Source organism: Phyllostomus discolor, chromosome 3 (assembly GCF_004126475.2).
Source record: "Phyllostomus discolor isolate MPI-MPIP mPhyDis1 chromosome 3, mPhyDis1.pri.v3, whole genome shotgun sequence".
Lineage (NCBI taxonomy): Eukaryota > Metazoa > Chordata > Mammalia > Chiroptera > Phyllostomidae > Phyllostomus > Phyllostomus discolor.
Genome location: NC_040905.2, coordinates 167,357,847 through 167,371,670, shown reverse-complemented (window position 1 = coordinate 167,371,670; position 13,824 = coordinate 167,357,847). Strand labels below are relative to the sequence as shown.

General features: G+C 38.8%; 1 pseudogene; it reads right to left on the bottom strand.

Annotated features, from left to right (window-relative positions):
• Nucleotides 1-12,065: 12,065 nt before the first annotated feature.
• Nucleotides 12,066-12,178, bottom strand: LOC114514038 (annotated as a pseudogene).
• Between the last annotated feature and the right edge of the window lie 1,646 nt (nucleotides 12,179-13,824).

Sequence of the window (13,824 nt, the reverse complement as noted above, 5' to 3'; positions counted from 1 at the left end):
GGTTTTTAAAATAAAATAATATTTTACAATATGTGCAAAGTGAAGTCATGAATTTCCTGCTTCCTTTCTTTAAATACAGCCGAGATATCTCTTAACTACTACTGAATTTAGAAGGACAAATGAGTGTTGAGCAGTTTGTATGTGCAAATACTTTGGAACCCTGAGAAGAATGTGGTACCTAAAACAGTACAATTGCTTTCTCAATTTCATGTTTGGACTAGTCATTGAAAAGTATATAAAAACATAATTGATTCGTATCCTACAAACTTGTTTATTAGTTCTAATAGTTTTTAGTGGGTTCCTTGGGATTGTCTATGCACAATATCATGTAATCTTCAAATAGAGATAGTTTTAATTTTCCTTTCAATCTAAAGGACTTTTTTTTTTCCTAATTGTCCTGGCTAGAAACTCCAGGACAAGCTTAATAGAAGTGGCAATAGGGGACATCTTATCTTGTACTGATTTTAAAAAGAACGTATCTACTCTTTTACCACTAAGTATAACGTTATCTGTGATGTTTTTGTAAAATTCCCCTTTTAGGTTGAGAAAGATCTCTTATAGTTCTCATTTGTTAAATTTTTTTTATCACAGAAAGGTGTTGGATTTTTGTCAAATGTTTTTCCTGCATTATTTGAGATAATTACATAATTTTGTTTTTTTATTCTATTATTATGATCTATTACATTAATTAAGTTTCAGATGTTGAACTAACCTTGCATTACTGGGATAATTCTTGTTTGGCCATGATGTAGAATTATTTTTATATATTGCTTGATTTTTTTTGCTAGTATTTCATTCAGTTTTTTGCATCTATATTCATAAAAATAGGGTCTGTTGTTTTCTTTCATTGTGATGTCTTTTTTTGGTTTTGATATCAGAGTGATACTGTCTTCATAAAACAAACTGGTCTGTACTTTTTGGCTTCTAATCTCTGTTTACCCATCGGCACATTTGCAGATTCTTTCTTCTGCCATTTCAAATCTATTGAGCACCTCTACTAAGTTTATTTTAATTATCGAATTTCTCAACTTGAGATTTTCCACTGGTTTCTTTTCAAAATAATTTCTATCTCTTGATTGATATCCTTTATCTGATTCAACATTGCCATCACACCTTCCTTCACTTACTTCACCATGCTTTCATTTAGCTCTGTAAGCATGTGCTTGATGGTTGTTTTCAAGCATTTTTTATTAAATCTGTCACTCTCACACACAGCACGTGTTGCCTGTTTTTCTTTCTTTCTTTCCTGTGTTGGGTCATACTTTCTTGTTTTTTTGTATGCCTCATTAATTTTTTTTTTGCTGGAAACTAGATATTTTAGATAGTACATTGTAGCAATGATAGACTTCCCTCTGCAGAACTGTTATCATTATTTGCTGGGGGGGTTTTAACGACTTGCTGGATTATTTTATTGAAGTCTATTTCCCTCTCCCCCCAACAGTGGTAAGCGGCTACCGTTCTCCTGGGGAGGCATTTCCCCTCAGTAACACTGGGTGGGCAGTGGTGTTGGTGGGGCTCTGACCAACCCCAGCTGTTAAATGCTGGCTGATTGCTTTATTGTTCTCAACAACGACGTGGGTCATAAACAGCTCCACAAACAAATTCAATCAAATCGTGGCTCCTTAAAAGGAATGGTTTCTCCCTCAATGTCTGATGTCTTTCTCACCCCAGAAGGGCTCCTCGGAGTTGAACGGTCTTATTCTAGTTTTCTCTGCAAAGTTAACCTACAGTTTAGACTGTCTTCATTAAATCCACAAATTTGCCTCCCAAATGCATTTCACCACTAGCTTCCCTGTTCCTGAGAATGCCCTTTGGCTTCAATTTCCTCATGGTGTGTTGCAAATGAAGTCAGTTCCCTTGGGAAAAGGCTGAGTGCTGCCTGCTTCTCCTCACAGGCAAAAATCTCTGAGCCAGGGCTCTGGATCTGGGGGCGGGGACAAAAGCAGGTTTCTCTCTCAGTGACTCTGTCTCTTGCGGGTGGAGTGCTTGGTGGATGGCAAGGAAAGCAGCCTGATTTCTGCCCCCAGCATGAAGCTACCACCTCATGGGCCCTGGAGAAGCTGATGGGCACTAGTACTCAGCGTGTCATGTCTGAGGCAGAGTCTCCATTCCATTAGTGAGGACAGAGGGGAAAGGCACTCTCGTGTATTGATTGCACTCACCCAGGACTTAGCCTCAGCAACAGATATCTTAAGGGGCAGGATGAGAAACTTGAAAACACTGTTTCCCTTGGGAAGACAGCCCTCCAGTTGGGAGCTGCGGGTAGGGGAGGGATCTCTGCCTTCTGGGCTGCTGCAGTCTGACCTGAAGTCTCTGCTTCACTGAGCTGGGCGGGGAGGAGTGAGTGGCCTTGATGCAGACACTATGGGCTTTCTTACCTCTTACCAAAGGTTTGTGCGTGTTCTTCATTAGACCGACCTTCCTTCCTTCCTTCCTTCCTTCCTTCCTTCCTTCCTTCCTTCCTTCTTTCCTTCCTTCCTTCCTTCCTTCCTTCCTTCCCTCCTTCCTTCTCTTTCTCCTGTTTTCCCATAGGACTGTTTAACTATTTTTAGATTTTTTAAAAAATAATTTTCATCAGTGTCTCCATGAAGCAAGCCCACAGAGCTCCTCATACTGTCATGCAGGAAGTCCAGCAGCCCTTTATTTCAGCATGTTTATTCACTGCTGACTTACAGCAGAATGCCCATGAAATATATGTTGTCCACTCATTAATGCCAAATGCATCCGTAGCAGCTAGTGACATGGTGTGAGATGCCCAACTAATAGTGATGAGATGCTTGTAACGAAGCCATGCCTTATCCTGGTAAGATCACGGCCACTGAAGGAAAACAGCTCATAAAAGGCGTGGTCTTGTCAGTCACCTAATAGACACTACAGGGTAACACAAATGATCAAACATCTAAAATTCAACCTATGTTGTACAGTCTTTTAGAAGTTAAAACCAATTCTTTCTTTCAGAAACAGCCTAGAAAAAAAGGATCTTAATTCAAACTCAGCTTGATTTCTGTGCTGTACAGAGTAAGAGATGTCAGTAAGATGAAAACAGGAAACAACATCTCATCTGAGTTTTAAAAGCCAAATGCTTGGAAAAGTTCTAGTCATTTGCAATACTCACCTTTGCATTTACCTTGGTGGATATCTGAGGTACCAGGAAAGCTCAGAATGATTCTCAGCTCTGGAAGGTATTTCATATTGCCTAGTCTCCGGAGAGGTGCTGAGCGAAGCACCTGACAGTGCATTGTAAATAGTAGGAACACAGAGTCCTTTTGTTGCAGTTGTATGTTTCCTTGATACTAAAACCTAGCACCCCAAACCACCAATGACTATTAAATAGAATAGCCTATGTGTCCCCAAAGTGTTTTCAGGACAAAGAGACATGTGGTACACTCAAATGCATATTATTGGACTTTCGACTCTAGTCCCCTCCACCCCAGATACCCCAACACCCAGTAGACTTAAAAACTAATTTTGATAATACTTTTATAGCTTCTAAGCAGAAGATATGGGAACAGCAGGGGACTGACATTTAGTTCATTAGATCAGAATTGAGATTCCTCACCCTGGTGCCTGTGTGTACTGAACAGGCTCTGTCTCCCCGGGGAACAACTCACCCTACCTCCGTTGCAGAACCAGCAGGAAATGGTACAGTATTATTCAGTTGGTCTCATTTTGTAAATTACCTTTTGAGTCCTTTTAAGAATTTATAAATACCATATTAGTTTTCTTTGCACATACAAATCAAATCATAATAGTATAAGCCAATACATACATGTGCTCACTGTGTACCAGGATCTCTTCTAATGGCTGCGTGTATATTAATTCATTAATCATCACAGCAACTTCATATGGAGCTCGAGGCACAAAGAGGTTAAGTAACTTGCCTAAGGTGACGCAGCTGGCAAATGGCAGAGCTGGGGTTTGAAGCTCTCTGGCAGTCACTATCATGTGCTGTTTTTATATAAATAACAACTTAATATTGTTTCTCAGGGTGGCAGAATAAGTGAGGAGTGGAATGGTCCAAACAAAAAAAGAATGGCTTGAGGACTCATTCTTTCTCTGGTCACTCGTTCACCTTTAGGTGAGGGTTTATGCGTGCATAGAGATGCACAGGAATGTGTTACTGCAGCTGTTGTGGAAGTACCAGTGGGCAGATAAAAGTAATATACTGAACTGATTACAAAAGACTTGCATGGGCATCTCAGCATTGGGAGATGGGCTTAAGGCTGAGGCTGCTGGACCATTTAATAGAACTGGATATGCAGATGTGCTTTCCACAGAAGGAATAAACCTGGAGATGCTGACATTTGCATTCAAAAGCAACTTTAGACCATTCACCAGGATAACACAAAGTCATTTTCTACCTTAACAACAAAAACAAAAAATTTTAACCCCATCCCAACAGATATATCACCCACCCCATCAAAAAAAATTTCTAGTTCAGAAACCAGTCACACACCAAAGCTAACTGAATAGGAGCCAACAGCTACTCAAGGATATTAACTGGCTGTGCAAAGAAATGATCAATCATCTGTCAAGAATTAGTGCTTCTTAATGTAAAAAGGCCATTTAATTGGCCATTTGGCATTGCAGACCTGGCAGCTGTGTCTAACCAGCAATCATCATTCGTAAAATTTAATTAACTCTAAGCTCTTTGAGGAGCAAAGATCACATTGCACACATGTGCACATTGGTGTATATCTCTTGGTGTCTGACACATAGTAGGCAATCAGGAAATATTTATTAACCTGATTTGATGCACTAATCACTGTAAAATGTTAGAGAAGTAGCCGGGACGGTGTGGCTCAGTTGGCTGAAGTGTCGTCCTGCAAATTGAAGGGTTGTGGGTTTGACTGCCAGTCAGGGCGTGTACCCAGGTTGCAGGTTTGATCCCTGGCCAGGGCATGTACAAGAGACAGCCAATCTTTCTGTCGCTGTGTCTGTCTGTCTGTCTGTCTGTCTTCCCCAACCATTAAAAGCAATGAAAAAAATGGCCTCAGGTGTAGACAGTATGTCAGAGAAGTGCATCACACATAATTTGTCATATAATCCATCCAAGTTCTTGTAGCTGCATGATTTTAGGAAACCACTTTCTCTGTTTGCCCCTGTGCTTTCCCACCAGGAAAACAGAGTTAATTGGAGGGTCTCTGAGGGTCCCTTCTGCTCTGAAATCCTAAATTCAGACGAGCAGCCCATGTCTCCATGCAGGGAACACTGAATGTCAGGGCCATATTCGTATTTGCTTCAGGGGCTGAATTAAACATTAGTTCTGTTTGAAGTGGGAAATAGGTGGGGGCAGGGGTACAGTTGTGGCTGATTTATAAATAGTGAGATTTGTAAGTTTTTCCTCATTACAAACCACAAGTTGGTCAATGAGGCAATTTCATATATGCAGCAAGATGAGAAAACCTGAGTTGTGAATATCTATCCTATGTATGCTTCTTGGACTTCAGGCTGAGGAAGGGAGGTTCTTCCCTCATGTCTTCCAGCAGAGGGAGCCAGATTTTAAGTATTAACCAGACTATTCCATAGAAATGTTTGCCTGATCTACAAAAAAGAAAACAAGTATTTTTATACTGAGTCCTTATTTCTGGGCTTTATATAAAACAGTAGTAACTGTATCATAGAGACTAGTACTAATTCTCTACAAGACAAGAGTCTCCTTAGTAATAAATAATTTTTAAACCCTCTCAATTTCATCACAAGTGGTAGGATTTTTGCAAACCTTTATTCAGGTTGTTGGTATCTAAGTTCAAGTTAAAAATATATAAATACTATGAAAGTATCAAAACTAATTGTTTTTTTCATGGGGACTTCTTAAATTTACAGGTAAAGAGAGAAGCCTATTTTTTAGTGAGATATAATAGACACATAACATTGTATTAGTTTCAGGTGTCCAACATAATGATTCGGCATATGTATATATTACCAAATGATTGCCACAATAAATTTAGTCAACATCCATCGTCACACATAATTATAATTTTTCCTTGTGAAGAGAACTTTAAGATTTACCCTCTTAGCAACTTTCAAATATACAATACTGTGTTGTTAACTATAGTCACCATGCTATACATTATACCCCAAGCACTTATTTATCTTACAACTGGAAGTTTGTACCTGTTGACTGCCTTCATCCATCCCACTCAATCCCCTGTCAACCACACACCTGTTTTCTGTATCTACACGTCCTGTCTGTTTGTTTTCAAGCCCACACATCAGGAAGATCCTACAGCATTTGTCTTTGTCTGATTTATTGCACTTGGCATACTGCCCTCAAGGCTCGTCCATGTTGTTACAAATGGCTTCATTTCTTTATTTCTTATGGCTGAATAATATTCTATTGTGTGTGTTTATATATCACTTTTTTTTATTTTCACCTGTTGATGGACACTCAGGTTGTTTCCATGTCTTGGCTATTATAAATAAGGCTGCAATGATCATAGGGACAGGAAGGTATCATTTCATGACGGTCATTTTATTTCCTTTGGATAAATACCCAGAAGTAAAATTGCTGGATCTCCTGGTGGTTCTATTTTTAATTTTTTTCTTTTTTAAAATATATTGTATTGGTTATACTATTACAGTCATCCCAATTTCTCTCCCTCTTCCCCCCTCCATCTGGTTCCCCCCTTCCTCCATGGATGCCCCTCCCTTAGTTCATGTCCATGGGTTGTGCATGTAAGTTCTTTGGCCTCTCCATTTCCCATACTCTTCTTAACCTCCCCTGTCTATTCTGTACCTACCTAATTATGCTTCTAAATCCCCATACCTTTCCCCCATTCTCCCCCTTCACTCTCCCAGCTGATAACCCTCCAAATGATCTCCATATCTATGGTTTTATTACTGTTTTAGTTGTTTGTTTAGTTTGTCTTGTTTTTTAGATTCAGTTATTGATAGCTGCGAGTTTGTTGTCATTTTAATGTTCAGAGCCTCCATGGTGTTTCCCATAGTACTGCACCATTTTACATTCCCACTGATAGAGGACAACGGCTCCTTTTTCTCCACATTCTGGCCAATGCTTGTTGCCTATTGTCTTTTGGATGATTGACATTCTTACAGGCGTGAGGTCGTCCCTCATTGTGATGAACAATGCTGAGCATCTTTTCATGTAACTGTTGGCCATCGATTGGTATGTGGTCTTTAGAAAAATGTCTTTTTAGTTCCTCTGCTCATTTTTAATCATATTTTTTCTGTTGAGTTGTATAAATTCTTTATATATTTTATACTTAAACTCTATCAAGTACGTGATTTGCAAATATTTTTACTCATTCTGCAATTTGCCTTTTTATTTCGTCAATGGTTTCCTTTGATGTACAGAACTTTTTTTTGATGTACAGAACTTTTTGATATGGCCCTACTTGTTTAGTTTTGCCTTTGTTGCTTTTGATTTTGGTGTCAAATCAAGAAAATTATTGCCAATACCACATCAAGGGACCTGACCCTTACGTTTTCCTCCATGAGTTTTATGGCTTCAGGTCTTTTGTTTAGGGCTTTAATCCATTGTTGGTTGATTTTTGTGTATGGTGCAAGATAGAGTTCTAGTTTTATTTCTTTGCATTGAGCTTTCCAGTTTTCCAAGCACCTTTCTTAAAGAGACTATCCTTTTCCCGTTACTTATTCTCAGTTAAGGACAGTATTTTGATTTGATCATGAGAGAGAAAACAGCTTATAGACTGTAGCCTTCATTCCCTTGTGCAGGAAAGTTTACATGCTTTGAAATGAGAGGACTCCTCTCTTGAGAAGTGTCCTGGGTTGAATTGTATCCTTCCCCCAAAACATCATGTGTTGAAATTCTAACCCCCGGTACCTCACAATATGACCTTTTTTTGGAAATAGGGTCACTGCAAATGTAACTACTTAAGGTAATACCAAACTAGGCTGGAACCCTAATCCATTATGACAGTTGTCCTTTTAGGGAGGAAAATTTGGACACAGATACACACACAGGGAGAACGCCATGCCAACAGAAGACAGAGGTTGGGCCGATGCCAGCAAACTATCAGAAGCTAGGGGAGAGTCTCCTCTTTGTAAAATTTGAAACCTCATTGACTTGAATAAACTGGGACAATTGCCCAGAATGACCCATCTTCTAGGTGTGTTGCTTCCTTCTTCATGGTGTCATTTATCTTGTTCTTCTAGTCTTTGTGTTTCCTATGATGTTAAAAATAGAACTAAAGGCTGTTTTCAAGTTAAACATTTAGGTAGACTACATTATAGGTTATTTTAAATATTTTATATCAAACATTTTTACATGGTAGTCTGGTGAAGTCCTCAAAACAAAATGTGTCAAGCAGACATTCGTACATTATAAAAACATATTTTCTCTAAAGTAGAAAGTGATAAAGAATGTTTTCTGAATTGATCATATCCCCAGAAGTAGAAACCTCCTGAATATACCTATTAATTTATCTGCCACAAGGGAAGGTATGAGACAGGTACTCCTAAGCACAAATCAAAGTCACCTACTCGAGTTTTCTAACAATTTCAACAGACTTCCTTGGCCTATCCAACTCATTAACTTCTCCTTCAGTATATTTCAGAAATGTTCCATTCATTTATTCAAAAATACTTGCTGAGCACCTCTCATCTGTCATATTCATACTACCTAGTGCAGATATAGAAGTAAACACTCCTGCCCTCATAAGACTCACATTCTATTTATAACTCAGAACTAACCCAGGCTGAAAATCTTGAACTCCAATAACATGCTCTCTTATCACAAATTCACACTCTCCCCACTTTCTCACTCACCCATTTCTCCGAGTCCCATAATTCCAACTCACTAGGACCTTCAGACCCCTGGCCACCCCACACGTCCACACTTGAACACTTTCCTTCTTAAGAAATTTGGACCCATGCAAAGTGAAGTATTTCAGCAACTTTCTAAGAACTTTCTAACACCTTAATCCTTTTATTTACACACCTTCATCCATAATGATTTTCACACTTACTCACTCTTCATTAGTAAACTCAGACTTCCCTTAGTTGTAATTGCTAACTCTATATCCACTGCAGAAACTCTTGCAGCCCAGACCATTCTTTTGGGCCCCAGTCTCATTACCTCCAGCTACCTGCTAAATGTCCCTACTTGTATGTCCCAAATTCAACATGTCCCAGACAGAACTCATCTTCCCCCACATTCCCACCTTTCCGTCAGAGTTCTCTATCCTCATTAACGGCAGCATCGCCGACATCTTGGGCCCCCACCTGTTCCCCTCCTTATCTGACCAATCACTACGACATGACAACTCTACATCTTGAACCTCTCTGTCTGCTGCTCCCTGTCCACACTGACAAGTCTCTCCTGCACTCTTATGGGAGCTTCTTTCTTGGCTTTCTGATTTGAGCTATGCCCACTCAAAGTATTCCCCTACAGTGCCTTGGAATTACCTTTCTAATAATATTTCTTATAATATTATTCACTGCCTAAACTCATCATCTACTGGATAAAATCTTTCCTTCTGTATGATACACATGGCCTTTCAGACCTGGCTCCTCTCTTCCTCTTCTGCCTCAGTGTCTTAGTCAGTTCTGAGGGCTATTACAAAATTTGATAGAGTGGGTGACTTTAGCAACAAATATTTATTTCTCACAGTTCTGGAGGCTGTGAAGTCCAATATCAAGGGGCAGACAGGTTTGGTGTCTGGTGAGGGCCCTCTTCCTGGCTTGCAGACACCTGTCTTCTTACTTTGTCCTCACATGGTGCCAAGAGAGAGTGCTCACTGGTCTCCTCTTAGAAGGGCACTAATCCCAACCTAAGGATCTGGCCCTCGTGACCCCATTTAAACCTAACTACCTCCCAAAGGCCCGTCTCCTAATACCATCACATTGGGGGTTAGAACTTCAACTTTTGAACTGGGGTGGGGCACAAATATTTAGCCAATAACTCTCAGCTCCTTCCACTTTACATCACTCTCTCAAACAATAAGAGTTTTCCTAAACCCATCCTGCCTCTGTGACTTTGTCAGGCTGTTGCCTCTGTCTAGAATTCTCTCCTTGTCATACCTTGTTCCCCATTTGCCACTTCCTTTCAGGCAAATGTGCACTCTTTCATCGTGTATAGCTCGTGTGTCCCTCCTCACAGAACATCTCTAGGACCCCATTATATTTGCAGACATAACCATTATAGCAATTATCATTAAAAATTAGTGTTTGTTCATAGGTCTATTTCCCATATAATCTATGGTATCAGAGACAAGTCAGTCCTAGGTGTTTAATAAATACTTGTGAAATAAGTGAATAAGTAAATAGAGAACATACATGTCTAACAAAACAGAGTACTACTATGTCTCCCACGGTGAAAAGTGTTTATTATTCAGAAATCATTTACAGTCCATTGAATCAATGTCAGAAAGAAAATCAGCATACAAAAGCTTACAGCCCAATGAATTCTCACCAAGTGAATAAACACAGTGCGGCACCTACCACCCAGATCAAGGAAAGAAGCATGTGCTTCCCGAAGCAGCTCCCCCCACCCCAGGCGCCTCCCAGTCAGCCCCCAGACATAATTACCATTTCAACTTCTAACATTAGTTTCATTAGTTTTTTAATTTCCATTAATGTTCCATTAATTTCATGTTTTGAACTTTTTAGAAATAAAATTACATAGTAGTTTTCTTGCACCTGTGGACCCAACTACCTTTTCTTTACCTTTTTTTTGGGGGGGGGATCTAGTTTTGCTGAATTTACATAAAAGTGTTTTAACTACTTGAAAAAGCAAATCAACTTACAGGAAACAGTTTCACATCACAAAGCTTGACTACCAAATATCACATCTCTGTTACAATTTTTTAGCCAGCATCTTCAGGTACCAGCAATCAACACAAATACTTTTTTAATGTTTAACTTTATTTTAGAATAGTTTTAAGCTTACAGAAAAGGTGTGAAGATAGAATAACGAATTATATATTCCTCAATCAATTTCCTCTGTTATTAGCATTAGTGTGGTGTATTTGTTACAATTAAAAAACTAGAGTTGATACAATATTATTAACTAAAGTTCACACTTTATTCGATTCTCCTTAGCTTTTAGCTAATGCCCTTTTTCTGATGTTACAGCGTATTTAGTAACCATGTATCCTTAAGCTCCTCTTGGCTGTGGCTGTTTCTTAAATTTTCCTTGTTTTTGATGACTTTGAAAGTTTTGGTGAATACTGGTTAAATATTTTATAGATGTCTCTCAGTTGGAATTTATCTAATGTTTTTCTCATGATTATACTGGAGTTATTGGGTTTTAGAGGAAGGTCACTCAGGTCAAGAGCCATTTTTATCACATCACATCAAAGGTACAGACTATCAACATTATTATTAACGTTGATGTTGACCTGACCACCGGGCTGAGGATTCTCCACTATAAAGTTACTCTGTTGCCCATTTCCATCTGGTACTATTTGGAAGAAAGTCACTATGTGCAGCCCACACTTAACACATTGGAATCTATGCTCATGCCCTCAAGAGTGGAATATCTATCTACATAATTTGTTTGGAATCTTCTGCATAGGAGATTCTCTATTCTTGCTCATTTCTTTATTTATTCAATCATTTATTTACTCATGGATATTTATTTTATACTTTGGGTTAGAGTCCAATATAATTTTTTTAAATTTTGTTGCTTAAAATTGTGTTCCAACTGTGACCTTTTGGAGCTCTTCCAGTTGACTCCCATGTTCCTTTGACATATCTTCATCACTGTGTGTGTGTGTGTGTGTGTGTGTGTTGAACACTTTCTTTTTTTTAAATTATTTTATTGGTGTTCAATTACAGTTGTCTGCGTTTACTCCCCACCACTCCCCACCAACCCCAGCCAAACCCTCCTCCCTCCCTTGCTTCCACCCATCCTTGGTTTTGTCCATGTGTCCTTTATAGTTACTCCTGAAAACCCTTCCCCCTTCCCCCCATTATCCCCTCTCCCTCCGCTCTGGTTACTGTCAGATTGTTCTTAATTTCATTGTCTCTGGTTATATTTTGCTTGCTTTTTTCTTTTGTTGATTAGGTTCCAGTTAAAGGTGTGAGATCACATGATATTTGTCCCTCACTGTCTGGCTTATTTCATTTAGCATAATGCTTAAAATATGGAATGCTTCCTGAATCTGCGTGTCATCCATGTGCAGGTCCAATTTTATTGGTAATCTTCTCTATATTGATCCAATTTTAGTATCTGTGTTGTCGAAGTGAGCACTGTTGAACACTTGCTTACTCTCTGGAGCTACAAGATGCTCCAGACTCATCTTATACATCTCCTGCTTCACCGAGAACCAACTGTACCTCCAAGGAATCCTGGTGCCACAAACACTTTTATGTCCAACATCGCCTCAGGGTGGGTAGCCAATGTATATTTTCTATGGTTCAGTTCTAAAAGTCTAAACATGTTTTAAAATTTCATCATTGAAATTTTTCCACAAATAATCCGTACCTCCACCTCTCTTTAGCAGAAATGGAGAGGATGAGACAATCTGCTTATTCTCTACTCCTTTCTCTACTCAAGTCTTCATCTGAGACAAGCTCATCTTCAGAGAAATCCAAGATTCTTCAGCATGCCATATGTTTGGCAACCTCTTGAGATAATTTTCTCCACCTGATTTCTCTAAAATGAGAGGCCTTAAATTTGACTCCACACCCACTTCATCTACTTTTTAATAACTGTCTTGTCACGTCTTTCAATTACCCATTTCCTTGAGTTTTTTCTTCCCTTTCACGGCCAGTTTTGCAGTTATTCAATAAAATCAGAAATGCCAACAGCTTCTTTTTCTATCTTTCTACTTTATGAATCAGCTTTTTGCACACTGCACTGGACTTTAAACTACATAAAAGAAAGAGGCATACTGAAAAGAAATGCTCTTTATTTTATGATTTTCCTCTGTTCTTTTCTTCAGCTGGCTTGAACAGAAAAGTGTTTCCAGATTCCTCTATTTGCTTGAGCCTTTAAAAAATATTTCTTTTATTTGGTGTACTTCAGTTTTTAAAATGCCACATTATACTGTGTGCAGTTTGTTTTTTTAAGTAGTGACTAGTGGCTTTTCAATGGCTAACTTTCGGGCCTTTTTTTAAAAAGCCCAATCAACTTGTTTTAAAAATCATTTTTGATTGTTCAATTAGAGGTAGCATAAAATATTATATTAGTTTCAGGTGTACACCCCAATGATTAGACATTATATAACATACTAAGTGATCATTCCAATGAATCTCATACCCATCTGACACCACACATAGATATTAGAATATTATTGATTATATTCCCTATGCTGTAATTCCATCCCTGTGATTATTCTACTACTACCAATGTGTACTTCTTAATTCCTTTACTTTTTTCCATCCAACCCCATAACTCCCTCCCATCTGGCAACAAACAAAATGTTCTCTCTGTCTACGAGCCTTTTTCTGTTCTGCTTGTTCATTTTGTTTTTTAGATTTAATTGTTGATAGATATGTATTTATTGACATTTTATTATTCATATTTTTTTCTTTTTTTCTTTTTTTCTCCCTCCTCCTCCCTCTCTCCCTCCTCCTCTTTTTTCTTCTTCACATTTCTTCAGTCATGTGATACTGACTTGGTGGTGATGACCCTTTAACATTTCATGTAATACTGATTTGGTGATGATGAACTCCTTTAACCTTTTCTTTTCTGGGAAGCTTTTTATATTAAAGAATTGGAAGCTCTTCCAATTCTTTTTTTAACAGGAGAAGGGAGGGAGAAAGAGAGGGAGAGAAACATCAATGTGTAGCTGCTTCTTGTGCACCCCCTACTGGGGACCTGGCTTGCAACCCAGGCATGTGCCCTGACTGGGAATCAAACCAGTGACTTTTTGATTTGCAGGCCGGCACTCA